The sequence below is a fragment of the Lithobates pipiens genome, unplaced genomic scaffold, assembly GCF_037356315.1.
Source record: "Lithobates pipiens isolate NorthernLeopardFrog02 unplaced genomic scaffold, aLitPip1_a1.2 Scaffold_6, whole genome shotgun sequence".
In the NCBI taxonomy this organism is placed as follows: Eukaryota; Metazoa; Chordata; class Amphibia; order Anura; family Ranidae; genus Lithobates; species Lithobates pipiens.
The window spans coordinates 9,664,069-9,675,338 of NW_027507881.1; positions in this window are offsets into that span (position 1 = coordinate 9,664,069).

The window sequence follows — 11,270 nt, forward strand, 5'->3', positions numbered from 1 at the left end:
GGCATATGGATATGTGCAGGTACGCATCCTGGATGTCTAAGGATGCCAGGGAGTCCCCTTGATGGAGTGCAGCGAACAGATTCCATTCTGAACCTCTGCACTTTCACAAAGTGATTGAGGGCTTTTAGATCCAAGATTGGACGTACCCCTTCCTTCTTGGGAACTACAAACAGGTTTGAGTAGAACCCCTGGAAACGTTCCGATTCCGGAACAGGTACAATCACCCCGCGATTCAGCAGGTCCCTTACGGCCCCCAAGAGGGCCTCCCGGCGAGCCAGAAGAATGGGAATGCTGGAGGGGAAGAATCTGTTTGGGCGGCAAAGAGAGAAACTATCTTGTAACCTGAGGAAATCAGATCGCAGACCCATTGGTCGGACAGTCGAGAGGACCACCGGTCTGCAAATTCCAGAAGGCGACCCCCCACCCGAGACATGGGTGGGGGCAAACCTTCATGTGGTAGCACTTTTGTTCGCAGGCTTGTTAGGCTTGCACAGCCTCACAGGCACCTTCCAGGGACATAAAAAACAGGACCCAGGACACAGCCAGCCAGCGCAACCCCCCCCCCCCCCAAGGTGAGAGCCCCCCCGAAGAGCCCCTGCACAGACACACACACCGCTCTGCAGCATCCCCCACAGGGAGGGGAAGGGAGAAAGGGACAGGGAGAGGGAGGTGAGGGACCCCCGAATCGACCTCCCAGGGAATGCCCAGCTGCTCAGCCCCACCGAGGCAGGGAGAGCTGTACTTACCAGTCCTGCAGAGCTGGGAGACATTCCATCACAGACCCACTCACTGATCAGTACAGGGTGGCTGCTGGCCCGACACACTATGACGCAGACATCAGTAGCCCGGTCATATGTGTGCCCTGGAGCATAAAAGCTCACGACCACCTCTGGAGTTGAGGTTTCGTCGTGGCCAACCCAGCGCGGAGCTCTGGTCTGCACACGCTCGATGGCTGGAATGGGAAGACTACAAGGATAAGGGTATCTAGCCCGTCACCCAGCCGGCTGTTGATAGCAGATCACAGTATCTCTCATCTTGCGCAAAAAGCCAAGCTTCTGCAGAAAAAGAGACAGACTTTGATTAGTGTCCAGAAAGCTTTAACTAAGCATGTCCAAAGCCTTGTTTTGAAGCAAGTGCAATCTAGCCCTAAGGGCTCATTTACACTTGCTTCGGCTTCAACACACATTAATGGCTAGTTTACACTTTGCTTCAAAACAAGGCTTGGACACGCTTTGTTAAAACTCTCTGAACACCAGTCAAGGCTCAAGTCAAGGCTCCTGTCACTAAATAAAATGGTTAGCTTACAGTCCTGTTTACACTTTGCTTCAAAAATTATACCTGTAGCACTGACCCCCGAAGAGCTGTTGGTTTGATTTGGGCCTGCACTCTGCTAATGAACCCCCCCTGAATTGGCTTGGTCCCCTTGACACAGCTGTGGTGCAATACAATACAGTGGTGTAGTGGAAAGCACTCTCGCCTAGCATGTAAGAAGGGTCGCTGGTTCGAATCCCAACCCCGACACTACCTGCCTGGAGTTTGCATGTTCTCCCTGTACCTGCGTGGGTTTTCTCCGGGTACTCCGGTTTCCTCCCACACTCCAAAGACATGCTGGTAAGTTAATTGGATCCTGTCTAAATTGTCCCTAGTATGTATGAATGTGAGTTAGGGACCTTAGATTGTAAGCTCCTTGAGGGTAGGGACTGATGTGAATGTACAATGTATATGTAAAAGCGCTGCGTAAATTGATGGCGCTATATAAGTAACTAAAATAAATAAATATAATATAACACAATATACCTGTATTGTAACCTCAGGATCCACTGGCTCCACCTGCTGGGAGAAAAACAATACTCCACACAACTGGGTACTTAATCAACGTATATTTTACTGTAAATATATTCAAACAGGTGATTACAGTAATTTTGCTGTCATCCCAATATAGAATGACAGGACAATGAATTTTAATCAAACAGTTACAAACAACATAAATACACAGGAGCTCCCCCTACTTTTATAGCTATGCTTGAGATCTCACTTAAAGTACTCAATCTTTAGTCTTCTTGTCTTCGCTAGCTAGGATAATTCCTTGTGATTAGTAATCCAAGGGTTAAAGTAATTCAAGTTGAGCTAAAGATGCTCCTGGTGTAACTTCAGTAACTATGATACAAGGCTTGAGATGCAATAGCAGATAGGCCTTATGCCTGCCTAGTGTCAGTTGCTATACTCCCCCTCCATAGGACTACAGATCCCAGCGAGCCCTGTATATAAGTCTGACTAGGTGAAAAAGTTAATAAACTGTGGGCCGCAACCCGCTCACCAACTGGATCGGAGCTCTGTATGGTAACTTTGGTCCGGTGATTGCAGCTTGCTTCTCTGTTAACTGACTCCGTCACTCCGTTACGCTATGCTGGGTGAACCCGGTCCTCTGATGCTCAAACGAGTGTCTCTGGATCTCTCCAATCCAGTCACTGTGTCTCTGGCACCGCCAGGTCACTCACACAAACTGTTGGAATTGCGCTCTGCAATGGCTGTAGGCCGCTTCTTCTGGAAGGCCTCCTCACAAGTCCTCACAGACAGGCCATGCATTCAGAAGAGAGCTAAAATGGCTGCTCGGGCTCCTTTTATGTCCTACCCAGCATGCACTGTCAGAGAGGGTGTCCATGGGTAGGTCACCAAGCATCCTGGTTAAAGGTCAACCTTCCAAAGTAATAACAGTCACTTCCTGTATTCAGTCTTTGTGCTTTGTGAAAGCAATATTCGTTTCAGTTCACTACCTGTGTTTGGCCGCTAGATGGCGCCAAATACTAAGCTATAGAATTGTCCATAGGCTTACATTGTAAAACATCAACATTACATTAGTAGGCACACATTATCAGCACTATATACCCCATGTAGCTTTAGTGGTGCTTCAAAGCATCTTCAAAGCCTCCATAGAAGTCAATGGCACGGGTGGGGCTTCAAGCAAGCATTTCCATAAACTTCTATGGAGGCTTTGAAGCACCACTGAAGCTACATGGGGCATCATTTTGGAAGCCAAAGCAAAAGCAAGGTGTAAACAGGACTGTAAGCTAACCATTTTATTTAGTGGCAGGAGCTTTGACTGGTGTTCAGAGAGTTTTAACAAAGCGTGTCCAAGCCTTGTTTTGAAGCAAGTGTAAACCAGCCCTTCGGGCTCATTTACACTTGCCTTGGCTTCCACAAGGCTTCAGACAGGCTTTGTTAGGTTAGCTTACAGTCCTGTTTACACTTTGCTTCAAAAATGATGCCCCATGTAGTTTCAGTAGTGCATCAAAGCGTCTCCAAAGCCTCCATAAAAGTCTATGTCAAAGCTCTCTCTAAGCTCCACTAAAGCCTCATCGAAGCACCAAGCAAAAACAAGGAAGAAACAGGACTGTAAGCTAACTATTTTATTTAGTGACAAGCTTTGACTGGCATTCAGTAGACATGGGCGGCATCAAATTTTTTTTTAGTTTTGTTCCATTCCGTCTTTAAAAAAAAATCGTATTTCGTAATTCGTGTACGAAATTTAATTCGTTTTCGTAGGAAATCCGAATTTTCACTAGATTCGTAAACTTTTCGTAACAATTATGAATTTGGATCCGAAATTAGTAAACTAAATTTCGTACTTCTTAGAATTCGTATGCATAAAAATTCGGATTTCGGATTTGTACGAATGTACGAGTTTCCGGAAATTTGTATGAATTTTCAATTCGTACGAAACTAATCGGACATGTATAGTGTTCAGAGAGCTTTAACAAAGCGTGTCCGAAGCCTTGTTTTGAAGCAAAGTGTAAACTAGCCCTTAGGGTTCATTATTCTTCCTGCGTCCTGATTCTGCGTCCTGATTCCGCGTCCTGATTCTCCATCCCAGTGAGCTTGGCTCTCTGTTTCTGTGAAGACTGATGTTATGTGTCCTCTGCACAGATCAGACAAAATAAAATCCCGGCCAACATCAATTATCACACCTAATCATCGTTTGTGCTAATCATGTCCTGGAAGGGACTTTGGTAGAAGAGAAATGATATATTCCATTACCAGTGTCTAGGCGCAGAAAATTATCCTGGTTCAGTAATGAGTTTGGAATAAAAGTTCAAGCAGGCATTTACTGGTGGCAAAACGTCCACCCAAGACTATCACTATATTCAGTACTGTCTGTGATACTTTTTTTTTTTTATTTGTGCAAACATTCAATTTTTCAGGATAAGCTTTCAGGTTATGTCCCCTTCTTCAAGGTCCAAGCAGAGGCGTGCCTAGGGTCTCCAGCGCCCTTGGCGAGAATCTGTATCGGCGCACCCCCCCCCTTCATTATAGAGTTAGAATTTCAGTTGTTTGTTTTTATACATCAATTACCTTTCATTTTTAATTGTCTGCATACATCCCACCGTATTGCCATGAATGCAGCACCCGCTCCATTGCCATAAATGCAGCAACCACTGTATTGCCATGAATGCAGCACCCACCGTATTGTCATGAATGCCGCACCCACCGTTTTGCCATTAATGCCGCACCCACCGTTTTGCCATGAATGCAGCACCCACCGTTTTGCCATTAATGCCGCACCCACCGTTTTGCCATTAATGCCGCACCCACCGTATTGCCATGAATGCAACATCCACCATTTTGCCATGAATGCAGCACCACTCCATTGGCATGAATGCAGCACCCACTCCATTGCCATGCATGCAGCACCCACTCCCTTGCCATGAATGCAGCACCCACCGTATTGCTATGAATGCAGCACCCACTCCATTGCCATAAATGCAGCACCCACTGTATTGCCATAAATGCAGCACCCATTTTATTGCCATAAATGCAGCACCCACTGTATTGCCGTGAATGCAGCACCCACTGTATTGCCATGAATGCAGCACCCACCGTTTTGCTATTAATGCAGCACCCACTGTTTTGCCATGAATGCAGCACCCACCGTATTGCCATGACTGCAACATCCACTGTATTGCTATGAATGCAGCACCCACCGTATTGCCATGAATGCCGCACCCACCGTTTTGCCATGAATGCAGCACCCACCGTATTGCCATGAATGCAGCACCCACCGTTTTGCCATGAATGCCGCACCCACCGTTTTGCCATGAATGCCGCACCCACCGTTTTGCCATGAATGCAGCACCCACCGTATTGCCATGAATGCAACATCCACCGTTTTGCCATGAATGCAGCACCCACTCCCTTGCCATGAATGCAGCACCCACTCCATTGCCATAAATGCAGCACCCACTGTATTGCCATAAATGCAGCACCCATTTTATTGCCATAAATGCAGCACCCACTGTATTGCCATGAATGCAGCACCCACCGTATTGCCATGAATGCAGCACCCACCGTTTTGCTATTAGTGCAGCACCCACTGTTTTGCCATGAATGCAGCACCCACTGTTTTGCCATGAATGCAGCACCCACCGTATTGCCATGACTGCAACATCCACTGTATTGCCATGAATGCAGCACCCACCATATTGCCATGAATGCAGCAAACACCGTATTGCCATGACTGCAACATCCACTGTATTGCCATGAATGCAGCACCCACCGTATTGCCATGACTGCAACATCCACTGTATTGCCATGAATGCAGCACCCACCATATTGCCATGAATGCAGCAAACACCGTATTGCCATGACTGCAACATCCACCGTATTGCCATGACTGCAACATCCACCATATTGCCATGAATGCCATGAATGCAGAACCCACCGTATTGCCATGATTGCAGCAACCCCCGTATTGCCATGACTGCAACATCCACCGTATTGCCATGAATGCAGCACCCACTCCCTTGCCATGAATGCAGCACCCACCGTATTGCCATGAATGCAGCACCCACCGTATTGCCATGAATGCAGCACCCACCGTTTTGCTATTAGTGCAGCACCCACTGTTTTGCCATGAATGCAGCACCCACCGTATTGCCATGACTGCAACATCCACTGTATTGCCATGAATGCAGCACCCACCATATTGCCATGAATGCAGCAAACACCGTATTGCCATGACTGCAACATCCACCGTATTGCCATGACTGCAACATCCACCATATTGCCATGACTGCAACATCCACTGTATTGCCATGAATGCCATGAATGCAGAACCCACCGTATTGCCATGATTGCAGCAACCACCGTATTGCCATGACTGCAACATCCACCGTATTGCCATGAATGCAGCACCCACTCCATTGCCATGAATGCAGCACCCACTCCATTGCCATGAGTGACACACAAACCGGTGCAGTGCAGGAGTTCGATTTGCACCCCCCTTGGCATGTAAGGCTGTGCCCCTGGCCAGCCTCGCCTACCCCTTGGTACGCCACGTGGGTCCAAGCAGTACTGATTCACAAAAGGTTTAGCAGAATGTTAAAACAAAAAAAAAAAAATATCTCTGAGGGAAAGGAAAAAAAAAGAAAGGCAAACACATGCAAATCAATGTATTTGACAATTGTAATAAAGCTAGCAGCAAGTGAGATAAGACAGAGGGCATAGTTGCCAACGGTCCCGAATTTCCCGGGACATTCCCGGGATTAGGACATTTGTCCCGAATTAATTTTGTCCCGGGAAATGTCCCGGGAATTTTGGTTCATTTCAAATTCCCCATTTTTCGCCACCGGCCCCTAGAGGTCCGCGGCCGGAGGAGACAATGTCTCCGCTGGCCGCCATTTTAAAGAAGACCAGAAGCTGGTCTTCAATAGAGATGCTGCAGCGCCACCCACCCCCGCTGCCAGTGTGTATCATGTGAAGTGCACACACTGCACTTGGCTGTTATGCCGGAGGAGCGGGGGCGCCTCCCGTCTCCCGCCGCTCTTACCGGGGCTCCCGTTCAATCGGGAGCACCGATGCACGATCCTCCGCTTCTGGCGGCTAGGGAGGGACTGGAATGAAGCCGTAAGCGGCTTCATTACAGTCTCCTAATTGTAAACACGGAAGCGACGTCATGACGTCACTTCCGGTTTACTCGGCTGCCAATGGCGCCGGATTTAAAAATATATACAGTATTTAGAATCGCCGAAAACGGTGATCTGAATACTTTGAAGTGTAAAGGAGGGATCGGAGGTCTAAGATCCCTCCATAAAGAGTATCTGTCACCACCTATTACTGTCACAGGGGATGTTTACATTCCTTGTGACAGCAATAAAAGTGATCAAATTTTTATTTAAAAAAAAAACAAACAAGTTATTAATTTAAAAAAAAATCGAATAAATAAGAAAAAAAATTTTTTTTTTAAAGTGCTACAGATCTACATCTACATTATAAGGTAATTTGCCTAAGGCAAGAGGTTCATGTGTGCTGGTGAAACTCGTTCCAGCATCTTATGCCGCGGCCGATCGCGAGGATCTGATGGCGCGAGAGAAGGTAAGAATGGCAGGGACAGCGAGAAGGGAATTGTTCACCAACCTCAACCAGGTCTGGGCATGGTTTCCTGCTTGTACACGGTGGGGGCTTGAGCTTATGAAACGATTGAACAATTTCTCATCTGTTGTGGATGGGAGATTCAATGTAACTGTTGAAGCTACAAGGAAGTTCCCACAATCCAAGGGGGATTCCTGTGAATTCATAGGCAAGAATTGTTATACCGGGATCGGGGATACTAGTGACAAAGTTCAGGCCCATATGGATAAGGTTGAGATCCCTGCATGGAAAAGCCAGAGCTATAGCCAGTGAAGGTTGGAAGTGCTGATTCATTTCCAGGTGTAAGAAGATCAAGATTCATCGAGGGACACATGGGAGCATATGACAAGAGGAGGAACTGTTGTTGAAATGTTATGAAGATGTAATTTAATATGTATTGTCATAGTGTCTCCCAGTGTTAGTTCTCCCGCGGCCCACTCTCTGGGGCAGACTGACGCTGGTTGAGACCCGTTGGGTAGTGGAAAACTTCATAAGGTTGGAGAGAGGTGTTTGCAGAGTGGGGGTATGTCCGCCAGTGAAGGGCCCCTCTGCGATGCACAGAACGATCGTCTGGGGGATATGTTCACTCTGCAATGACGTTATCGGTTTAGCGGATGTGCGCTCCTGTCACCCTGTATGCCTGATCAACACATTTGGGGTGCCGTGGTGTACACCTGCAGATAATCTCCCATCAGCAGAGACGGTAGTAGAGTCCATTGTTCTCTGAAGAAAGCAGAATAAGGATTCACAGACAAATGGTAAAAAGGGGAGTCTTTGAGTCATTGTGGTCGGGAGCAACGCTCATGATCTCAAGCTTCCTGTTTCTAGCTGAAGATAGCTTACAGAGACAGGGGGCGGGAGATCGCACACACGCTGCCCCCGCCCAGACACGCCCATAGGACTCCCCTAGTCATTGTTCATTGGTTGTTCTATAACCCCTCCTGTTTGAGGGAATGCCTGTGCTTGATTGGTCGAAACCATCAGGCTCTATTGTTTATATGAATAAATGTGACTCCAAGGAAGGGATCAGGGCAGATGAAGGAGCAATGGAGCGTAGATGGTGACTATGTCTGTTTACTGGGCAACTGCGGGAGACATGAGTTATTTAAAGATGCATTACACCATTATACTGAAAGGGCACGTATTAGCGCAGGTGAGATTACATATAGCAAATTCTCCATGCCACAGAGGACAGGATATGGTCATAGATTGCAGACATGGTACAAGAGATCAATACAGCCTCACTGTGCCCAGCAATGCACCCTTACTGTGCCCATCAATGCAGCCAAACTTTGCCAACAATGCAGCCTCACTGTGCCCATCTGTAGCCTCATCGGTGCCAACAATGCAGCCTCCCTGTGCCCATCCGCAGCCTCGTGACTGCCAAGAATGCAGCCTGACTGTGCCCATTTGCAGCCTCATCAGTGCCAACAATACAGCCTCCCTGTGCCCATCTGCAGCCCCATGAGTGCCAACAATGCAGCCTCACTGTGCCCATTTGTAGCCTCATCAGTGCCAACAATGCAGCCTCACTGTGCCCATCTGCAGCCTCACTGTGCCCATATGCAGCCTCGTCAGTGCCCATCAATGCAGTCTCACTGTGCCCATCTGCAGCCTCATCAGTGCCAACAATGCAGCCTCACTGTACCCATCTGCAACCTCACTGTGCCAACAATGCAGCCTCACTGTGCCCATCTGTATCCTCATCAGTTTCTGTCTGAAGCCTCACTGTGCCAACAATGCAGCCTCATTGTGCCCATCTGTATCCTCATCAGTGCTTATCTACAGCCTCGCCAGTACCTTGATTACACACAGCGGATGTCACCCGTTGTGTCACACAGCTGCAGTCTTAACTGTTTGGAGGCCGGCCACTGTAACAAAGCCCCTCCTCTTCATTTGTGATAGACGAAACACTGATACAATGCTGGGAAATGTAATCAGTGTTCCCTTCTATCACGGGGGAGGAGGCGGGGCTTTGTTACAGTGGCCGGCCTCCAAACAGTTAAGACTGCAGCTGATTTACACAGAGGGAGACACCCGCTGTTTGTGATTACACAAACGGAGGTAGGGAGAGGAGGACTCTGCATTTGGATTGGCCCTGGGCGCCGCTGCAGCCGCAGCTCAAATCCTCCCCAGGGCCAGTCAGGCCCTGCTTGGATATGGTAACCAGGAAACCACGCCATGACATCGCTTCCGGTTTACTCAGGAAACAATGGTGCCAGATTCAAAAAAATCAAACATATTCAAAAACGCTGATCTGTGTGTTCAGGCGGAGACCCTAGATCCCTCCATAAAGAGTACCTGTCACCTGCCTAATGTTATCACAGGGGTTTACATTCCTTGTGACAGCAATAAATGTGATGACATTTTTTTTTTTTAAAGGGACAGTGTAAAAATAAAAAAGTTAAATAAATAAGAAAATACATTTAAATAAGGCGTCCCTTCCTATATGCTCACGCGCAGAAGAGAAGGCATATGCAAGTTGCACCCACATATGTAAACAGTGCTCAGACCACACATGTGAGGTATCACCACGATGGTTAGAGCAAAAGCAATAATTCTAGCACTAGAAGAATTATATAAGATAATAAAATAATTCTTGAGCAAGAAGAATTTATATAATAAGTTAAAAATGTTTATTTTCTTTTGGTAGGTGGCTGTTATGTCCTAATTCAGCCACTAGATGTCTCTATGCAACCTAAGAGTGTTTCTTTTTTTTCTCTTTTACTGGATGCTTGTATGCCCTTTGTAATTTATCGCCGCTCATAAACATATTTCTCCTGAATATATAGAAAATATCACATGTTAAGCTCACCTGAAATTGAAATATCAGCCATGGGTGAATGTAGCAGTAATAACCACTTGCCCACCAGGCTTTTTCTTGCGCATGCGTTTGCTTCTGGGAGCGAGCATGGAGGGACATTTTTATTTTACACTATCCCTTTAATTAATACATTTTTTTAATCAATTTTATTAGAATTACAAGTGATTTGGACCAGCGCACCAGTACACAAAGCAAGGTCCATAAAGACATGAGTGAGCGAGTTTGGGGTGGAGGAACTTGACCTGCCTGCACAGAGTCCTGACCTCAACCCTATAGAACACCTTTGGGATGATTTAGAGCGGAGGCTATGAGCCAGGCCTCCTCGTCCAACATCAGTGCCTGACCTCACAAATGCACTTCTGGAAGAACGGTCAAACATTCCCATAGACACCCTCCTAAACCTTGTGGACGGCCTTCCCATCAGAGTTGAAGCTGTTATAGCTGCAAAGGGTGGGCCAACTCAATATGGAACCCTACGGACTAAGACTGGGATGCCATTAAAGTTCATGTGCGTGTAAAGGCAAGCGTCCCAATACTTTAAACAATATAGTAAAGGCAAGTGTCCCAATACTTTTGACAATATTGTGTATGTATATCGTAGATACTGTGTGTGTGTGTGTATGTGTGTATATATATATCTATATATATATAGATATATATATATCTATATATATATAGATATATATATATCTATTGTTAGGTGTGACCTCAACAAGTCACCTATTTGTCAGGTTATGTTACCGTTTCCCAATTGTTAGTTAGAGTTCTTATCCAAGCAAAGAGACACGGAGGTACTCAGTATTTCTGCTCAGAAGTCCGTCGTTAACTCTGACTGTCTCTGACTGACTCTGGCTCTGAGGCTTCTTTATTACATCTTTTATAGACAGAAAAGAGCAAACATCAGCAAATGTAAAAAAAACAACATTTTCAAAGTAAAGACAATTCTCCGGGTGTTATCAGCTGATAAGACAATCTTCTGGGCGTAGACTGCTTTTTAGGGCTGATGCGGCCTCTTCTTGATGAGTACGTGACAATAGATGAC